At 39.8% G+C, this 22,337-nt stretch overlaps 1 protein-coding gene across 1 annotated transcript in view; it reads left to right on the top strand.

The window, feature by feature from the left end:
* si:dkey-3d4.3 (leucine-zipper-like transcriptional regulator 1) overlaps positions 1-22,337 on the top strand; it is a 113,523-nt gene continuing 91,186 nt past the window's right edge. Inside the window, exon 1 of the mRNA XM_060827030.1 lies at positions 1-50. The gene's annotated coding sequence lies outside the window, so the exon portion shown is untranslated. The remainder of the gene's footprint in view (positions 51-22,337) is intronic.

Raw genomic sequence — 22,337 nt, 5'->3', positions numbered from 1 at the left:
GTCAGCAAAAGGTCAATCTCCCAGTTTATTTCCCAGTTAATTAGTCCAGGGTAAGTGTTTTTCTTAGCTTTTACATCCCAAACTATGGAGATAATTGCTTATGTTCTTTTTTTCTGGTGCCATAATTCCGAAACTCAAGAAGAAGATTGCCAAAAAAACTATCTTTAAAACAATACATATTTATACGGCACATTTTGGACAGGCACCAGCCATGTTAAAAAAGTTTTATAGCCAAAGAAATAATGTTAAAAAATGCTCATTATTGTATGAAAGCAACAGTTAATTTGTGCATAGGAAACACCCACAATTAGTAGAGTGATAACTATCATATAATCTGTTTTTGTGATTTTGATACAAAGATAAACATTGACAGAGACACTAGAAATAATTACCCTTATGCTGCTCTTCTTCACAAAACACAGAATCTCTTAGATCCCTTCAAACAGGGAAACAATTTACTGTAATTCTCATCTGAATGATCCACTCTTCCAACAAAACTCAAGTACTTCACTAGAGTTTCAGACTTGATTGGCAGTAAAGATATAGAGTCCCGGATAACACCAAACATCATTCCTGAAAACTAAAATTATAGTTCAATTTAGGATTGTATCCTGCTGTTCTAAGCGCCAACTAAACTTCAAGGTTGGAATCAAAATGTTGCCTCATGTTGTGCATGTAGGAAAAGATCTAAAAACGTTTTAATCAACTGAAACAAAATATTAGATCTGAAATTGCATAGCAGCTTCTTGTGCTTCTATAGAAAGGAAAAAAGACTATTGACCTTTTGGGTCATAATCTTTCAGGCATATTGATTCAGGTATCACGTTTAAAATGGCATTACTTGTCTTTTCATAATTCAAACTCATTTTGTTGTAAAGTACTAGCCTTTTTTCATTTAATATTGTATATATGGATTAATTAAAATCAATGGAAATGACTGTGAGGTTTTAGTGGTTTAATTTGTAAATATGCCTGTATTTCCATTCATTCATTTACTGTTTTCTTAGATTTTACCACAAAGATTTTATTTGGTGATTCATATACTAATTAAAACTGAAATTCATGAATATTCAAAGCTACAAATTAAATCTTTCACACAACTTATCAGTTATTGGCAGAGAGTCAAGAACCATTGAGTTCAGAATCTTCTTTAATGAAAGTTGTTAGGCCTCATTATCAACGAGCTCTTTTCAAGAAAATATGACTTTTTTCACATTTGGCTCTCAGTATTTTTTACTTACTTTACAAATTCTCAAAAATGCAGTCTAAATTGAATTAATTAGTAGGAAGAATACAATATTTCTTTGCACTCTATGGATTTGATTAATACAGCAAATAATCATGATAATTAGAATAAGATGCGGCAGGAATCAGTATCTCCTTAATTTATATACTTTATTGAATTTACAAGTCAAAATTTATCTAGAGCCTTTGCTGCATGCATTAACTTTAAGATCATGTAATATTTACAAATTTGTGTTGATTTCGAGTTGGCCATTGTAAATGTGATTATATAAATTTAGAATTGGAACAATTTACATGAAATATGCATGAAATTAGGTATTGTTTGTAGTCAGTCTCCTGTAGTTTTGCACAAGATGGTTTTGTACAACAGTATAAAATGAATGATAACAAATGATCAAGTCCGCTTACATTATTTATGATTTTTGTTTTTCTTGACTGCAATTGGTCTGGACTAATTAAATAGATGAATTCAGGCATAGCATCGCTTGTTAATCTGAATATAATTGAAAAGTAAATGTCCATTGGGACTTTAAACCTGTACGTGCTCAATGAAAGGATGTCCATAAACAAATATATGCATGGATATGGTATGATGAATGATCGTTCACTAGTGACCATGAAATCATGTAAAGCTTTGAATTATTCAATAAACAAGCAATTCTAATCTGACAAAGATCATAATTGAATTTGAAAAATGCAAGGTATGGACTCTAGCTTGGAAAGTATTTGCTAGCTGATGGTAATCTGACAAGTCAAATCCCAGAATTACTCCTTGCTTGCTCAATTTCACAATTTTGCAATTTGGTTACATGGTGAACAGATATTGACGACATTCACCAGAGGCTGCCAATGTACTTTTAAGAAAGGTATGTAATTTTATTGTCCAAAAGAATAGGAAAAAAAGCTATGCATGAAATAATTTGGGGATGTTACAGTTTACTGGGGTAATGCATTGGAAATCATGCTGCACCACTCCGAGAGTCATCACAAAAGTTAAAAGTGATTAACCATTAAATGGTCCTGTATCATTTATGCTAAAAGGATCTCTTCATGTCTTTTTTTCATTAACGAGAAAATAACTCTTTGTAATCAGAAGCTTCCATATACCTACAAAGAGACAAGACAAAATGCAAGTATAATGAATGGGGAAGGGAATAAAGACAGGGAAACACTATTTTGGCACCAGTCCAGATCATAGACGTCATTTAGTTGATTCATTTTGGCTTTCATTCAACTCCTTCTGATTCCTTACTAATGATACAATGTTGTGAATACACCACACCTTAGCTTTTAATTCACCGATTGAGGATTCACCCTTTCAGTGCCTCTGTGGATGGTTTTCTCCTTTTCGTTTCAACAAGGGAATTTCACAGAGAGAAATTTACAGGGAGACAAGGAGTGACAACAGCTACCAGGAATTATTCTATTACTTCTCTACACAGGAGGCAGAGCAAAACATTTGGTGTTTTTTCTTTGTAGGCTAAAATCTAACCAAATTTGGAATATTGTGTTCAAATCTGGGCACCTTATTTAAGGAAGGATCTGAAAGCCCTAGTGAGAGTTCAAATGAGGTTTACCAGAGTAATACCAGGAATGAGTGACTTTATACTGAAGGAAAGATTAGAGAAATTGAATGTATTCTCCTTGGAGCAGAGAAGATTAAGAGATTACCTTACTGAGGTGTTCAAACTTATGAACAGTTTTGACAGGGTAAAGAAGGATATTCTGTTTCCTCTGGTTGGTATGTCAGGAACTAGGGTTCAAAATTTCAAGATTGTCAGCAAGAGAGCTGGGAGTGAGATGAGGAGAAGTCTCTTCAGACAGAGAGTTGTTATGATTTGGAATGCGTACCCTGGGATAGTGGTGGACTGGATTCCATAGGTCGTTTCAAAAGAGAGCTGACTATATATTTGAAAGTGATTAACTTAAATGGCTACAGAGATAGGGCTGGGAAATGGGACTATCTGGGGAGCTTTTTCAGGAATTGACACAGACGCGACGGGTTGCATGGCCTCCTTCTGTACTGTAAAATTCTATGTGATACAAGGCTGTAGCTTCTTGACCAGGAGCCAATCAAGAATTCTTTTATGCTGAACTATTGTGAATCCCACAACTGGCCAATTGACAAATTAATCAAGTGACAGTTCTGTGCTGAATTGTTCTGAACACACAATATATCTAACATTGTCTCCCAGTGCTCAAATAAGGCAACATTGTATATACAGCTCACAATATATTTCAGCAACCTGGTTTTAAAACTGCAAACATCTTCCACAGTTTCTTTGGTCGAAAGCAATATGCTTGGGCATGCTTTAGTTCACAGTCAAAAAAAGTCAAAGATAGTCTTTACCGAAAGCTGTGATAAACAGGGAAACGAATAGCAAGCAGGCCACCACCTTTAATTTATCAACAGCTCCAGAAGCAGACATTTAATTGGCTGTTTGCTGTTGGCAGGGTGCTGTCCTGGGTACCTCTGCTTTTCAAAGCAGTGCCGCCATCTGCTTTTGGCCTTGGCATTGGACATTGACCATTTTCACAGAATCAGCCTTACATTCATGAGTCTATTGTTTAAGTGACTGATATAAATTGTGAATGACAACATCACTTACCTTTCTAAGATCCTACTTCTGCCACCCTACCTTTACTCCTCTCTGTTTTCTATGTTTACAGGCAGCTAAGTGGTCCATTTGTGTGTTGTAAACTCTGATGAAAACACAGCAGATTTTAGAACCATGTGTCAGTGTGCTCACACCCGCTAATCTTTGCACTCCCTTTTGGATCTTCATCTCCAAATTGAATCTACCCGTAAAACGGTTACGTTTCTGTTCCATTTTCAGATGGTGATCTGCCTCCTGGTGCATTTCTAGAAGTTTCAGTTTTAAGTTCAGATTTGCAGTTTGTGTATTTTGTTTCCATTGTGATGAATTATCACAACTGCAGCTTTAAAAGAAAACTGAAAGATTAGGAAATAGATGCCAAGCAGAGTACAGAAGTGATAGATTGACGCATATCTGTTTCTCACCTGTAGCTACACTTTTAAGACCATGTTTTTCAGTGTTGCTGTGAAGAAGTACAGCCAGTGTCTGACCTGAATCCTTATTTATTTGACACTTTTGCAACAGCAGGGACAAAGAAAAAGAGAGGATGGGGGTGGAGAAGAAATAAATCAGAGGATATGTTTAGGGTCTGTAAATCATTGCCTAGCAAAAGTACCCTAAGTATTTACTGACAAGATTAATAGTTCTTGCATATGGCAGGGTCACAGGTTAATGGGTCATTCATCATCCATGTAATCTTTCTTTCAAATGCTACTCAGGTTTTCTGTTCCACTTTGATTTCTTTCATTTGAAGGCATCCACTTAAAACAACAGGAAACATGGCTGCCCCAAATGATTCCATTCAAGGTCAGAATTATGGCTTCGGAAATTCTCCAGTGTAGTGTGATCTGGATTCTGATTTAACAAACACTCTGTCGAAGGGTCTGTGAGATGAAGGTAGCCTGAGATTATAGAGAGGTAAAAACAATAAATGACAATTGTCAGCATTGAAGTTCATTGTCTCAGCTGGCCAATGTAGCAAGTTATGTTACTGCTGTTCATTCATTCATATCAGTTTTATTGTGTTGAAAATTCCAGGTACATCTTATTTGGCCATGGTGTTATTGTGAACTGAAGATAGATTACCTCCTTTTTCATGCCAACTACAATAACAAGATGTTTCTTAATCCTATGATTTAATTTGTAATTGCGCCAGCACTTCTGATAAAAGAATCTGCTTCTGATTGAGAAGCAGATTCTGTAAGGACCAAAGGACATTGGAAGAGCCCAATCATGTCTGGTCCTTTTTCTCACCAGAAACAAATTATCTTGTCATGGGTTTCACACCATGTTATTTAATCTCTTGAGGACTGATTCCACAATATGTCTCCCTATCCCTGAGGTCATAAAATGAAACTCCAGAACACGTACATCATTCATTCTTGACTACTTGCTTTTCACATGGTGACAACTTAATGGTTATATTACCTCACCACCACCTCTCTTGATTTGTCCAGTGTTGCTAAATTATCAGACTTCTCATCTCACATCCAGTATTAATTAAATGAACTATTGTGTTCCATTGAATATTTGAGTATCTTATGCTAATCTTTTTTCTTGTAGCTTTTAAAATATAATACTGAATACTACCTTAATTCTATTGGTTTGGAATATGTTTCATATCTTCACTGTTCATCAAAGGTAAAGCCTCGCTTGATCTTACTGCTTTTGCATTCATAAATCCCGAAACTTACATTGTCTTTTCTCCATTAAAACTAATCCAAATGGCCTTTTTTAGATGAAAGTTTATAATATTATTTGGGAACTTGTGTTTTTTCTATTTTGCAAGGTCTTATTACTAAAGAAGCTGTACTTAGGTACCTCTGTACCTCAGATGGACTGTAAGTGGTGACGTATAAACTTTTCACTATACTCGTTGAGTATATATGACAATAAAGTTAATTAATTCATTCTAAGGGAGAGGTAAATTGTTTTTTGATATTAATCCTGTAAAAGTGTTTTTTTTAAAGATGAGAAACTGATTTTATTTAGCAGTGGGTCAGAAGGGTATTTCCAGGAAACCATGTGACCAAAGCTAAATGACTAGATAAGATACCTGCTGATGTGATGACTGTCTTTGAACTTTTAAGTCTCCAAAAAAGAAATATTAGAGACCAAAAGCAGGTCTAGATCAAAAAGACTGATCCAGAGCACCAAATAAGCAACTTAAAAGTAGTCAAGTAGCTGGAAAATACCATGAAATTTGATTTGAGTTCAGTGAGGAAAAATCAATTAGTGAGTCTGTGTCTGAGTTTTTTGGAAAGAGTCATTAATGAAGAAATGGTGAATGTGTAACAATTTTCTGAGAGGAAATATTTGCAATAGTATAAATTGAGTTAAAAATGTTAAAGTTAAAATAGGAGTGGTACTTCATTGTCTGCAAAGAATATTACTGGGAAAAAAAGATTGATTCCTTTTAATTCTGAATTAACAAATATATCATTGAAGAAACTGTAAGAGAAAGGCAGTATGAGGTCACAGAAAGACAAAGACAATAAGTGGCCTTTATAGATATAACCATTTATTGCATCAGCTGGCCAATTCATTAAATTATGTACTGCTGTTCAATCACTCACGTTAGTTTCACTGAGTTTATTAGATTGCAAGTACATTTTAGTTAGCCATGGTGTTATTGTGAACTGAAGGTACATTATCTTCCACTGTATGTCAGTTACAATGACTAGATGTTTCTTAATACTATGGCTTTCCTTGAAATTGTGCCAACACATTTTAATGAAAATGAATGAGTCTTTGAAACAAAATCAGATTTTGAAAGAACCAAAGAACCTTGAGAGTGGCCAACAGGTGGTGAGGCTGCAACTCCAGGGACAGCATGCCTGAATGAGCAGGAACCAACAGAGAGGAAGAGGTTTCCCACAGGCTGGTGGTTAGGAGGAGGATGTCCTGGGCTCATGATTTGGACTTAGATGTGGGGCGAATCCCTATTTGGAGCCCCACACCAGGTTTCTCTGGGCTATCTCGCTGCATGACAGCAATCCTCCATACGTGGGCAAAATGCCAGCAAAGATGGGAAGCCACTATTAAGTGACTATTTAAGTGCCTCGATTGACCTAGCAGCAGATAGCCAAATAGCCAACTTCATCACCGATGGCAACATGGCACGGTGGTGAGAGATTATTTGACACTACTCACGGCACCTTCTCCCAGCATGACACCAAAGGATCCAGGAAAATATAGCCCTTACTTTCTAAATTTATGGATGCCACATTTGTGTCAGGGGAACTGATGGCTGATGGTCAATACTGAAGGATGCTGCAAAGAATTGTGAAAAGACATTAATAAATTTTCAGAATAGATCAATAATTGGCAATTGTATTTCAGTATTGATAAATGTGAGGTATTATATTTTGGTAAGATAAACGGGGAGGTCATATATTACTTGGAAAAGAAGAATCTAATTGAGCTCCAGGACTGCAAAGTACAAATGCGCACTAAACTAAAAAAAGGCAACACTCCATCATAAAAGGAAAACCAAGCACAAGGCGTTTTTGGCCTTTTTCCAGAAAGCGAGAAGTGAAAAGTAGAGAAATTATAACAAATATGTAGGGAGTTTTGAGAAGTTTTGTAGCTCAGGTTGAGGTTCTTGATGTATGTTTGCTTGCTGAGCTGGAAGGTTCATTTTCAGACCTTTCCTCGCCACACTAGATAACATCTTCAGTGACAAGAGTGTGGTGCTGGAAAAAGCACAGCAAGTCAAGCAGCATCCAAGGAACAGGAGAATCAACATTTTGGGAAAAAGCCCTTCATCAGGGCTTTTGTCCAAAACATTGATTCTCCTGCCCGTCGGATGCAACCTGACCTGCTGTGCTTTTCCAGCACCACACTCTCAACTCTGGTCTCCAGCATCTGCAGTCCTCATTTTCTCCTAACATCATCAGTGAGCCTCTGGTGAAGCGCTGGTGTTATATCCCACTTTCTATTTATGTGTTCAGGTTTCTTTGGGATAGTAACGTAATTTCTTGTGTTGGTGATGTCTTTTTATCAGAGGGTGGTGAGTGGGGTCTAAGTAGATGCGTTTGTTGATAGAGTGCCGGTTGGAATGCCATGTTTCTAGGAATTCTTGTGTGTGTCTTTGTTTGGCTTGTCCTAGGATGGATGTGTTATCCCAATCAAAGGGGTGTCCTTCCTCCTCTGTAGGTAAGGATACTAGTAATAGTGGGTCATGTCTTTTTGTGGCTAGTTGATGTTCATGTATCCTGGTGGCTAATTTTCTGCCTCTTTGTCCAATGTAATGTTTGTTTCAGTCCTTGAAAGGTATTTTGTAAATTACATTTGTTTTGCTTGTTGTCTGTATATGGCCATCTTAATTCATTAGCTGCTATTTTAATGTGTTGGTGGGTTTATGGGTTACCATGATGCCAAGACATTTGAATAGTCTAGCGGTCACTTCCAAGATGTCTTTGATGTAGGGGAAAGTGGCTCGGGTTTCCGGGTGTGTTTTGTCTGCTTGTTTGACTTTTTGTTGGTGAGAATTCAGCGGACTGTCTTCATTGGGTACCTATTCTTTTTGAATACGTTGTATTGGTGATTTTCCTTTGCTCTTCATAGTTTCTCTGTGCTGCAGTGTGTGGTGGCTCGTTGAAATAATGTTCTAATGCAGCTTCATTTGTGGGTGTTCGGATGATTGCTTCTGGATTTCAGTGTTTGGCCTGTATATGTTGTTTTCCTGTAGACTCTGGTTTGAAGTTCCCCATTGGCTGTTCGTTCTACTGTGACACCTAGGAATGTCAGTTTATTGATGTTTTCCTCCTTTTTGGTGAATTTTATGCCAGTTAGGGTATTACTGATGGTCTTGAAAGATTCCTCTAATTTGTTTTGTTTAGTGTTGTCAAAGATGTCATCCACGTAGTGGATCCAAAGTTTGGGTTGGATGGTTAGCAGAGCTGTTTGTTTGAGTCATTTCTGCCTCTGCTAAGAACCCTGATGTCAGAGATTCCATGGGTGTTCCATTGGTTTGTCTGTAGGTTTTGTTATTGAAAGTGAAGTGGGTGGTAGGACATAGATCCACTAGCTTGAGGATGTCCTTGCTGATGAAGTTGGTGGTGTCTGGTGTATGTGTCTTTGGTTCTTCTAATAGTGTAAGCAGTGTTTCTTTGGTCAGATTGATATTGATGGATATGAAGAGGGCTGTTATGTCAAAGGAGACCATTATTTCATCCTCTTCTTTCTTGGTGTCTTTGATGGTGTCAGGAATTGTTGGGTGCAGTGGATGGAGTGGTGTGAGTCTCCTACTAAATGTTTTAGTCATTGGTGTAGTTCCTTGGCTTATTTGTATGTTGGTGTTCCAGGTAGCGAGATTATGGGTCTGAGGGGACCTCCTGATTTGCAAATTTTGACTGGGAATTTGGGACAACACATCCACCCTAGAACAAACCAAACAAAGACATGTATGAGAATTCCTAAAGGCATGGCATTCCAACCGGAATTCTATCAACAAACAGATTGACTTGGACCCCATCCACCACCCTCCGATAAAAAGGACAGGAAATAACATCACTAACCCAAGGAAACCTAAACACATAAATAGAAAGCTGGACATAACACCAATGCTTCACCAGAGGCCCATTAATGATATTACCTAATATGTATCATTGGTTATCATATCTTAAGTTGTCATATTATTAGGATACAAAGTTAATAGAAAAGTGCAGAACAGATTCAGAAGGATAGTATCAGATATAGAAAGTTAAGTTTGGAAAGGGTTGTGTCACTTTTTCCCTTACAAAAGTTATCAGAGGGTTAACCTAATAGAGATTTTTATGGATGTTTTTGATAGCGTTAGTTGCAAAGAGAAGACTTCCACATGTGGAAAAGAGCAAAACTGGAGGTTATCAGCATGATGTAGGGAATTCCTAAATTGGATATTCAGAAGAAAATTTGTTAGAGAAAGCAAAAAGCATTTTGCTAAAAACAGGCAGGATCCGAACAACTAAAAGTAAGGCCTTGCATAGTTTTGTAGAACAGAAAGACCTAGGGGTTCAGGTATGTAATTTTTTGACATTTGCAATGCATATAGACAGAGTGGTTAAGATGGCATTTCGCATATTTACCTTCATTGCTGAGACCTTTGAGTATTGGCATTGGGAAATCATGTTGAGATTGTACAGGATGCTGTTGAGTTGAAAATGTGTTGCTGGAAAAGCGCAGCAGGTCAGGCAGCATCCAAGGAGCAGGAGAATCGACGTTTCGGGCATGAGTCCTTCCTCAGGAATGAGGCTCCAGCATCTGCAGTCCTCACTTTCTCCAGGATGCAGTTGAGGCTTCTTCTGGAGTATCATTTTCAGTTCTGGTTGCCCTGTTATAGGAAGGATATTAAGAAGCTGGAGAGAGCTCAGAAAAGATTTACCTGGAGATTGCAGGGAATAAAGTGAGGACTGCAGATGCTGGAGATCAGAGACAAGAGTGTGGTGCTAGAAAAGCACAGCAGGCCAGGTAGCATCCGAGGAAGAGTAGAATCGATGTTTTCTGGAAGGTTTGAGTTTTATGGAGAGGCTGGGACTTCTTTCACTGGAGCAGAGGAGGTTGAGAGGTGACCTTATAAAGGTTTTTGAAATCATGAGGGGTACAGATAAGGTGAAAGACAGGTAATGTTTTCCTATGGTGGGAGAATTCAAGACTAGAGGATATACTTTTAAGGTGAGAGGGAAAAGTTTCAAAAAGGACATTAGGGGCAACTTTTTAACACAGAGAGTAGTTCATGTATGGAATGAACTTCCAGAGGAAGTGGTGGATGTGGGTACAGTTACAAATTTTAAAACAAGTTTGGATAAGTACATTTGAATAAGAAAGGTTTGGAGGGATATGAGCTAGGAGCAAGCAGTTGGGACTAGCTTAGTTTGGGATTACAGTTAGCACGGACTGGTTGGACACCTTTGTGATTCCCAGTGACAATGTCTGTAGTAAATGGTGGTTGCTGGAAGAACTCTGGCTCAGAGTCAATGAGCTGGAGTCTGAGCTTCAAACATCTGGGAGGGAGAGAGTTACCTGGATACTGTGTTTCAGGAGACAGCCACCCCACTTAGACTAACTGACTCAAATTCAGCTCATGGTCAGGGACGTGAGGGTGTGGCTGAGTGAGGCAGGTAGCGGGATTTAGGAGGTAGAGTTGCAGGAGCCTCAGCCTCTGTCCTTTTCCAACAGGTTCAAGAGTTTTGCTTCCTGTGCAGATGGGAATGGGGACTGCAGGTTTCATTGAGCTGATTGACCACAGCACCGTGGTGCAGGGAGCCATTCAAGTGGGAGGGAGAGAAGAGAAATATTATTGTAATTGGGGACAGTATAGTTGGAGGCATAGACACTGTTCTTTGTGACCAGGATCGAGAGTCCTGAAGGTTGTGTTGCCTGCCCAGTGCTTGGGTTCGGGATATCTCATCTGGCCTGCAGAGGAACTTGGAGTGGGAGGGTAAAGATCCAGTGGTCATGGCCCACGTAGTTACCAATGACATAGATAAAACTAACGTAGAGGTTCTGCTAAAGGAATATGAACAGCTGGGGGCTAAATTAAAAACAGAACCAAAAAAGTAATAATCTCTGGATTACTACCTGAGCCACGAGCTAATTGGCGCAGGATCAATAAGATTAAGCAGGTAAATGTGTTACTCAAAGATTGGTGTGGGAGAAATGGGTTTGAAGTAATGGGACCGTGTCACAAGTATTGGGGAAGAAGGGACCTCATTCGAAGGGACATTCTTCATTCGAGCTGTGCTGGGACCAGAGTCCTAGTGGATCACATAACTTGTTATAGACAAGGCTTTAAACTAAATGGGGAGGGGAAAGGTTCAGTTATAGGGGAAGTTAGAAAACCCAAATTAAAGGAGAAGGTAAGAGTTTAGAACTCTGAAGAGGTTATTCAAATCTCCAGCACAGCCATAAATAGGACAGAGTGAATGGAAAGGTTTGAATCAAACTTCAAGCACACTGGACAAATGACAACGAGAAGAGGGATGGGTAATACAGGACTGAAGGTATTATGTCTGAATGCATGCAGAATAAAGAATAAGGTAAATGAGCTTGTGGCATGGATCAAAATTGGCACAAGCTCATTGTGGCTGCAAGGGGATCAGTATTGGAAACTAAATATTCAAATTATATACATCCTGTTGAAAAGATAAGCAGGTGGGCAAAGGGGGGATGGTTGCCTTATTAGTCAGAAATGAAATTCAATCAATAGTAAGAAACAAAGTAGGGTCAGATGGTGTAGAATCCATGTGGGTAAAATTGAGGAAACGCAAAGGTAATAAAAACATATTTGAAGTTATGTACTGACCTCCAAAGAGTAGTCAGGATCTGGGACGCAAGATGCACCTAGAGATAGGAAAAGCAAAATTACAGTGATCATGGGGAGTTTCAAGTATGCAGGTGGACTAGGAGAATCAGGTTGGTAGTGGATTGTAAGAAAAGGAATTTGTGGAATGTCTACGAGATGGCTTTCTGGAGCAGCTTGTGGTGGAGCCCATGAGGGAACAGGCAATCCTGGATTTAGTATTGAGCAATGAGGCAGACTTGAGGGAGCTTAAGGTGAAGGAACCCTTAGGAGGCAGTGATCATAATACGATTGATTGTTCTTCTGCGTTTTCAGAGAGAGAGGATAGAATCAGAGATAACGGTATTACAGCTGAATAAAGGCAACTACAGAGGCATGAGGGAGGAGCTGGGTAGAATTGATGGGACAGGAGCCTAGCAGGAAAGACAATGGAACAGCAATAGCAGGAGTTTCTGGGAGTAATTCAGGAGACACAGTAGAGATTCATCCTGAAGAAAATGAAGTATGGTACAGGGAGGAGGAGGCAATCATGGCTGACTAGGGAAGTCAGGGATAACATAAAACAAAACAGAAAGCATATAATGTGGTGAAGGGCAGTAGGAAACCGGAGGATTGGGAAGCTTAAAAAGATCAACAGAGGGCAATTGAAAAACGAAATAAGGAGAGAGAAGAATAAATGTCAGGGTAAACTAACAAATAATATAAAGGAAGACTGTAAGAGTTTCTTTAGATATATGTAAAAGGCAAAAGTGGACATTGGGTCACTGGAAAATGACATGGGAGGTATAGTGATGGGGAACAAGGAAGTGGCAGAGGAACTGAACAATTAGTATGCATTAGTCTTCACTGTAGAAAACGCGAGTGTTATCACAAAAATCCAAGAGAGTGAGGGGCAGAGCTGAGTATGGTGGCCATCACCAAGGAGAAGATGTTAGAAAAATTGAATGACCTGAAGGTGGATAAATCACCTGGACCAGATAGACTACATGCCAGAGTTCTAAGGGAGATAGTGGAGGTGTTAGTGGTGATCTTTCAGGAATCGCTAGAATCAGAGGGTCCTAGACTGCTGGGAAATCACATATGTGACACCCCTGTTTAAAAAAAGAATAAAGCAAAAGGCAGAAAATTACAGACCAATTAGCTTAACCTCAGTTGTGGTCTCTGCCGAGGACATGCAGGTCCTCGACCTCCTCCACTGCTATTCCCTCACCACCCAACGCCTGGAGGAAGAACGCCTCATCTTCCGCCTTGGAACACTTCAACCCCAGGGCATCAATGTGGACTTCACCAGTTTCCTCATTTCCCCTCCCCCCACCTTGCCCCAGTTCCAACCTTCCAGCTCAGCACCATCCTCATGACCTGTCCTACCTGCCACTCTTCCTTCCCACCTATCCACTCCACCCTCCTCTCTGACCTATCACCTTCATCCCCACCTCCATCCAAATATTGTACTCTTTGCTACCTTCTCCCCACCCCCCTCCCATTTATCTCTCCACCATGGAGGCTCCCTGCCTTCAGTCCTGCCCAAAACGTCAATTTTCCTGCTCCTCGGATGCTGCCTGACCTGCTGTGCTTTTCCAGCACCACACTAATCTAGATTCTGATTTCCAGTGTCTGCAGTCCTCACTATTGCCTGGTACGATCCTGGAATCCATTGTGAAGGATGAGAGTTCTGAGTACCTGGAAGTTTATGGTAATATAGGGCAAAGTCAGTATGGTTTCATCAAGGGGAGGTCATGCCTGACAAATCCGCTAGAATTCTTTGAGGAAGTAATGAGCAGGTTGGACCAAGGAGAGCCAATGGATGTTATCTACCTGGAGTAAGATAAGGGCCCATGGCGTCAGAGACAAGGTGCTAGCATAGAATGAAGCTTAGCTTTCTGGAAGAAAGCAGAGAGTGGCGATGAAAGGATCCTTCTCAGGATGGCAGCTGATGACAAGTTGTGTTCAGCAAGACTCAGTGTTCAGACCACAACTTTATACATTAACAATCTAGATGAAGGAACTGAGGGCATTCTGTCTAAGTTTGCAGATGATACAACGATAGGGTGAGGGACAGATAGCATTGAGGAGGCAGGGAGGCTGCCGAAGAATTCGACAGGTTAGGAGGGTGGACAAAGAAGTGGCAGATAAGCTGCAACATGGGAAAATGAGAGGTCGTGGACCTTGGTAGGAAGAATAGAGGCATGGACTATTTTCTAAATGGTGAGAAAATTCATAAGTCTAAGTGCAAAGAGACTTGGCAGTTCTAGTCCAGGATTATCTCAAAGTAAGGTAAAAACAATGACTGCAGATGCTGGAAACCAGAGTCTAGATTAGAGTGGTGCTGGAAAAGCGTAGCAGTTCAGGCAGCATCCGAGGAGCAGTAGAATCGAAGTTTTGGGCAAAAGCCCTTCATCAGGAATACAGGCAGAGAGCCTGAAGGGTGGAGAGATAAATGAGAGGAGGGTGGGGGTGGAGAGAAAGTAGCATAAAGTACAATAGGTGAGTGGGGGAGGGGATGAAGGTGATAGGTCGGGGGGGGAGGGGGGAGTGGATAGGTGGAAAAGAAGATAGGCAGGTAGGACAAGTCATGGGGAAGTGAGCTGGAAGTTTGGAACTGGGGTGAGGTGGGGAAGGGGAAATGAGGAAACTGTTGAAGTCCACATTTCTGCCCTGGGGTTGAAGAGTTCCAAAGTGGAAGATGAGGCGTTCTTCCTCCAGGCATTTGGTGGTGAGGGAACAGCGGTGAAGGAGGCCCAGGACCTCCATGTCCTGGGCAGAGTGAGAGGGGGAGTTGAAATGTTGGGCCACAGTAAACTTGCAGGTTGAGTCAGTAGTTAGGAAGGCAAATGCAATGATGGCATTTGTTTTTAGACGACTTGAATCTAAATGCAGGGATGAACTTCTGAGGCTCTATAAGGCTTTGATCAGACCACATTTGGGGTATTGTGCACAGTTTTGGGCCCCATATCTCAGGAAGGATGTCCTGGTCCTGGAGCGTGCTCAGAGGATGTTCACGAGAATGGTCCCAGGAATTAAGTTAAAAATCACACAACAGGTTTATTTGGAAGCACTAGCTTTTGGAGTGCTGTTCCTTTATCAGATGGTTGTGGAGAATAACATTGTAAGACAGAATTTATAGCAAAAGTTTACAGTGTGTTGTAATTGAAATTACATATTGAAAAAGACCTGGATTGTTTGTTAAGTCTCTCATCTTTTAGAATGACCATGTTGGATTCAATTCTTTCATATGTAAATCGCATAACGTTTTTTAGAAGTTACATTCTCAAGTGAACATTAACGATTGGTGCCATGTTGGCCCCGATAATGAAAACCTTAATGTGAGGAACATTTGAGGACTCTGGGCTTATACTCGATGGTGTTTAGAAAGGTGAGTGGGGGATCTAATTAAAAATATAGAATAAAGCATGGTCTGGACAGAGTAGATGTTGGGTAGTTGTTTCTATTGGTAGGAGAGACTGGGATTTGAGGGCACAGCCTGAAAGTAAAGGGAAGACCTTTTAGAATAAAGACAAGGAGAAACTTCTTCAGTCAGTGAGTGGTGAATCTATGGAATTCATTGCCACAGACAGCTGTAGAGGCCAGGTCATTGAGTATATTTAAGACTGAGATAGATAGATTCTTGAGTATCAAGGGGATCCAGGGTTACAGAGAGAAAGCGAGAGATTAGGGTTGAGAAACGTATCAGCCACAATTGAATGGCGGAGCAGACTCGATGGGCTGAATGGACTAAGTTTTGCTCTTATATCATATGGTCTTATGGACCAAGGGGTCTGTTTCCATGCTGTATGAATCTATGACTCTTTAATCTAATAGTGAATGTGTGTAACTCACTACTAAAGGAAATAGTTCAGGTGAATAATATGAATTCATTGAAGGGAGGTCAAATAATTATGTGAGGGAGCAGGGAATTGAAAGTTCTGTTGACTGAGGTAGATAAGCAAGAATAGAAAGACATTATGCCAGGGATATTTAACTTTTCCTTCATTAATGTGGATACCACTAGCATTTGTTGCCCATCCCTGAATGCCCATGAACTGAATCGCTTGCTAAGCCATTTCAGAAGGAAGATACAATCACCATTCTGTGGGTCAGGCCAGACTAGGTAAGGACAGCAGATTGCTTTCTCTAAAGGGCATTAGTAAACTAGATGTATTTTTACAACAATCAATGTTAGTGTCACAGTTACCATTACTGAGGCCAGCTTTATGTTCCAGATTTATTAACTGAATTCAAATTTCACCATCTAGCATGGTGGGATTTGAACCAGCGATCCAGAATATTAGCCTGGGCCTCTAGATTACTGCTTCCCCATTAATTAAGAAAATATCTCAACAGAAGGGTAGAAGGCAATTGACACTAAGCAGGAAATGGAAGAGAAATTAGGAGTGATTAGGAGTAGGATCCAAGAAGACATTTGAGATGGGAGAGAAAAAAGTAAAGAGGAGCAAGATTTCAGAGAATCTAGTGAGTTTAAGCTGAAGAAAAATTTAAAGATTCTAGATTAGTTTGTCCTGTGCAAATGGTGAATTGAATTTCAATAATAGCATTTACAGCATAAATTTCATTGTCTTTCAACACAAAAGGTAAGGCGAGGTTTCTTTTCAGAGTGATGTCATATTGAAAAAAAGTTAAAACATTCCTCATTGGCTCAGATTTATTATTTTCCCTAACATGTAACCAAAAGTGAAGTAAAAATAAGAAATGCAAGAACTATTCAGGCGATTGATCAATGTATGAAGTGTGGAAAAAGAGTATTTTAACAAATCATGATAAAGAGATGATGTTATTAATTTTTTCATGTTGTACTTGTATTTCCTGTGTTTGCTTAAAGGAGTCTTTTCTTACTTCTATTACATCAATTATGGACTTTGAAAACCACAATTAAATAATGGTCCATAAACCTTGTATTTCAAATAAATGATTTTCAATTGGCTTGGCTGGTAGCTGATATATTCATATTGATTCCAGTGGTTTTCACCTGTACAATCTAATTAACATCAGCTTGTGTTCCCAGAAGGTTGCTAAAGCAAACCAGCAGCAAATGCCCTGATCCTACATGGATTGGATAATTTAAAATAATCTCTATAATAACCATTAATGTAGTTAGTTATACAGTTTATTTGCGAAACAAATTTGTGCAAGAAGAGAACCTTGGGCAATGTGATTACTCTGTGAGGATTTTTGTAAGGACCCTCTACACTTGTGGCTTGTCACAGACACGTGACCTCAGGTACTTTCAGTTTATTTAAACAGGAACTGTTAAAATACACAATGGGAAATGTAGTGTCAGAATTGCATGGCTGAAGTTGTGTGGATTTTCAGAGCTGTAAGTGAAACTAACTACTGTAAGATCAGCAAGGAAATACAAAGGTAGCAATCTACAACTTTGAGTTACTGGGTGAGTTGGAATAGCTTTTAGCTTTCTAGTACATAATGCTATGGAAATGGAAAATGATATAACATAGAATTGGAACTTCTTGCAGTCTTGGTGGCAAAGCAGTGAACTAACTACAAAATTAAGCAAAAAAAAATTAAGCAATCGTGTTATCAATCCTGGACAAGGAGTGCCACAAGTTGTAGGACATAGTAAACCTCACCAAGAAGCAGAAAAGCCAATTCGAAGACATTTTGGAGGCCTTGGAGACACAGTTTGAACCCTTTTCTGAAAACTATTTGTCTAAGAACCAGCAGAAAATAAGGCCAGAGTACTGGACGTAAAAGTTGCAGAATGCACCATACAAGAGGAAAATAAAGTGTCTCTAGTGTGGGGAATACAGTGCTGTAGCTTCAACGTGCTGTAGCTGCAATGTGCTGAATCACATTCCACTGAAATGTTTAGCTGGAAACAAGCAAGGCAAGCCTATAAAGATAGCTGCTCGAGAAATGCCAGATACTGAATCACACTGCACCATAATCCAATGAATCACACTGCAGCATAAAACAGGTATTGTCAGATCTAAACATGATAAGTAGCTTGTGACATTTAGAATTAAGACTGAAGAAGTTGCACACCAAGAGAATGTGAAATATCAGATAGACAACAATGCTTTCTGCAACATGACAAGTTATGTGATGGAATAATATTCATCCTAAGAGGACAAATTAAGCTGGCAGCCCGATGGAATGGGAAGAACAAAGATCTGGTGTTCCACACAGTAGACAATAAACAAAACCTACTCATGTCAGCTGAAGCAAATTTAAAGCTTGGACAGGTAACCTGATTGTGGAAGATGAGATTTTCAATGTTTCATAGGCCACTATGCTGTTTAGTGCTGAACAGATTTTAGAAGATTAGAAAGATATTTTCACGTGCTTTCCTGCTTTGTTTTATTCACTTGTGGGTTATTGGCACTCCAAGCTGGCCAGCATTCATTGCCCATCATTAAGTTGCCCTTGAGAAGGTGATGGCGAGCTACCTTCTTAAACCACTGCTATCCACATGCTGTAGGTTGACCCACAATGCCCTTAGGAAGGGAATTCCAAGATTTTGACCCAGTGAAGGACCAGTATTATATTCCCAAGTCAATATTATATCACAGTAAATGAGAGTGTGACGATAACCTAACTCTGGCAGGGAGAGTTCCAGGTCTTCTGAAATCCAGCCTGAAATCTAAGATTAAGGAACTTGAAAAGAAGAGTGTAATCAAGAAAGGGTCACCTATAGACCGATTTAGTAGCATGGTAGCAGTGAAAAAAAAACATGAAGAGCTGAGTTATTTGTTTAAATCCAAAGGATCTAATAAAGTTTTGAAGCGATATCACTATTGCTATGAGCTCAGCCCTTGGTACCACTGGACAAATCAATCCTAGAATGAAATCTGGCTTGATAGAGCAGAAGTTATTTATAAATTTTAGTTTAATGTGGTGGTAATTCCCTGAAATATGTACATTCAATGCTAGAGATTTTAATAAACAAACAGAATTTTAGTACACAAAAAAAACTATCTAGGTACGGAACACAAAACATAACAAAACAAAGTTTTATCCCATCTCCTGACATGGTCCAACCAGAGTTTGGAGAAATTGCCCCTTTTAATGAAATCTTTGACTTAATTAATGGTATTTTGCGGTGAACTGCGAAGTCTCCTTACATGAACATTTGCAAAATAGGTTAGACTTTCTCAACATTCAATAAATATCTTTACTCCCTTGACTAGATGTGTAAGGAAATATCTTTGCTTTTATGATAAAAAAAAGTTCAGAAACTCTATTATTCTGATTCACTTCATGATTCATCAAGGAAGAATTTTCCTGACTGTCTGGAGTTATCTGTCATTTCTTAGTATATTCCAAGAAACCATGTTTTTTTGTACTATGCCAAAGTTTTTGTAACTATTTCCTTTCCACCCACCTTTCATTTCTTTTCTTTTTCCATCATTAACAAATCCTTTGTTTTTCTTTCATTGGGTCTCTGCCTCTGTCAAAAGTACAAAAAGAAAACTAACTTTTCAACACTTTTCAATCTGAAGAAGAGTTCTGAACCATTCCCATCAATCATTGCCCTCCTCCACCTGGCAGAGCTCGTCCTCACTTTAAATATCTCCATTAACTCCTCTCACTTTCATCGGTGTAAAAGGATGGTGATAGGTATCCACATGGGCCTCAGTTATGCCTGTCTCTTTGTGGAGTCCAGTACTAATCTGGCCCAAATCCATAGCCCTCATCGATTTTGCTTCCCTCATGTGCCTGCAATTGGAAAGGTTTCCCTATTTTGCTTCCAATTTCTACCCTGCTCCCACCTTCAGTTCCTACGTTCCCTTCCTCGACATCTCTGTTTACATTTCTTGGGGTAAACAGGTCACCAATATCCATTACAAACCTACTGACTCCCACAGCTACTTTGACTATACAACCTCACACCCTGCTTCCTGTAAAGAATCTATTCCAATCTTACAGTTTTTCCATCTCTGTCCCATCTGTTCCAATGGTGCCAGCTTCTACAAAGGGCCTCTGAAATGTCTGAAATGTACACCTTCTTTCTCAACAGAGGATTCCCCAGTGCTGTGGCTGACAGGACCCTTAGCTGTGTCCAACCCATCTCCCACATGTCAGCCCTCATTTTTTTCTTCACCCACAACAGCAACAGGGTCCCCCAGTCATCACAATCCCACCAGCATCCACATCCAGAGGATGATTAGCTGCCATTTTCATCACCTCCAGTGGGATGCCACTACTAGACACATATTCCCCTTGTCAGCCTTCCACAAGGATCATTCCCTCCAAAACACCCTGGTCCACTCCTCCTCCACTCCCAATACCTCTATGACACTTTCCCATGCCATCGCAGAACGTGTAACACCTGCCATTTACTTCCTCCCTGTCCACTTTCCAAGGTCCTAGAAACCTTCCAAGTGAAGCAGCAATTTACCTACACTTCACTCAATCTAGTCTACTGTATTCACTGCTCACAATGTGGTCTCCTCTACACTGGGGAGATGAAATGCAGACGAGGTGACTGCTTTGCAGAGCACCCATGTCTGTCCTCAGAAATGACCCTACACTTCCAGTTGTCTGCCACTTCAACATGTCACCATCTAGTGGGGTACTGCAATGCTACAGTGAGGCTCAGTGTAAGCTAGAAGAACAGCATTTCATTTTCTGCTTATGGATTCTGCAGCTTTCAGGACTCAATATCAAGTTCAATAATCTTCAGGGCCTGAGCACCTTCTACACACACACACACACACACACACACACACACACACGACCTTGTCATCACATGGGCTACTACCACAACCATCTCATTGTCAGCTACTAATGGTAATTACCCTAGGCTGATCTTTACCAATTCCTTTATCTTTCCAACTGTTGTTTTTGCTTTCTGAACTTCACCTCCACCTATCATTTACTCCTCCCCCATCCCCTAACCCACCTTTAGCATATTTAGCAATCTTTTTGTAGATCAAACCATCAATTCTGTCCCTTTTTTTGTAGACACTGCCAGATCTGCTGAGTATTTCTGGCATCCTCTGTAGTTTTACATAAATAACAAACTTCTCATCACCTTCAATCTGCAAACCATTCATGAAATTCTGGCACAACTTGCAAGCCAAAGGCCTTGATACAAATGTCAGTTACTGGCAAATAGCATTTCCACTGGTCTGGAAGAGTATCAACACAAAAAGCATGAGATAATCTGTGAGCTATAAACTACAGTTGATGATCTGCTGATTGTGGATATGAAAGCACAATGGAATCACAATTACCACAGTCACAACCTAGTGTGACTGCTAGAGAGGCAAGAGAGGAAATAGCAGGGGTGCTTGTGAAAATGTCCAATTCTTCTCTGGCCACAGGAGAGGGGCAGAAGAATTGGAGGTCAGCCAATTGGCACCATTGTTTAAGAAGGGAGCGAGAAATAATCCAGGAAACTACAGGCCAGTCAGTCTAACCTCACTTGGGGAGGGGGGATTACTGGAAGCAATTCTGAGGGACAGAATTAATCTGCATTTGGAGAAGCCCTTGCTGTTTGGGGCTTATATTAATGATTTAGATTTGAATGCAGGAGGGTTGTTCAGTAAATTTACAGATGATACAAAAATTGTTGGGGTACTAAATAGTGAGGAGGATATAGAGGGGCTAGATAGATGGGCTGATCAATGGCAAATGATATTCAATCTGGATAAATCCTGATGCACTTGGCAAACAAGGCAAGGTGGGACCTGAAAGCTGACACCAAAAAAAAATGCAACTGAAGGTAACTGAAGTCAGGTACATAAATTATGTAATAGCAGTGAAAAGCCTTTTCACAAATGCTGGCAAGATGAGAGTTGAAGCAGAGACACAGCCACTACCAATTATGAAGGTAATGCAATGATTTGTTAGACTCATGAACCAGCCCATGAACATTTTGCCTTATTTGCAATCAGACTGTGAAACTATATTTAAGCTCGCTGCTAAGAACATGCAGTGGTATTGAGGCACAGTGGAAGAGGCAGCTTTAATTGAAATCAAATAATGAGCACCAAATGCCCAGGAAGTCATCAACCCATCAAACTCATTGAACATGATGGACAAGCATCTTGTTCTGATTAAGAACCCGCCATGGGTATGATAGAATCTCCAAGAAGGAACATCACTTCAGGAATTCGCAGATACCAGACAACCTGCCAACAGAAACTCTCGTGTGCCATTAAAATATTTGAATGTTTTAGAAATTAAGAATGAAATGTGTGTGCAGAGACTGACAAAAGTGTGATTGACTA

Source organism: Hemiscyllium ocellatum, chromosome 7 (genome assembly GCF_020745735.1).
Source record: "Hemiscyllium ocellatum isolate sHemOce1 chromosome 7, sHemOce1.pat.X.cur, whole genome shotgun sequence".
NCBI classification, from domain to species: Eukaryota; Metazoa; Chordata; class Chondrichthyes; order Orectolobiformes; family Hemiscylliidae; genus Hemiscyllium; species Hemiscyllium ocellatum.
The sequence above is the reverse complement of the archived record's forward strand: the minus strand, read 5'-3'. Positions and strand labels throughout refer to the sequence as shown.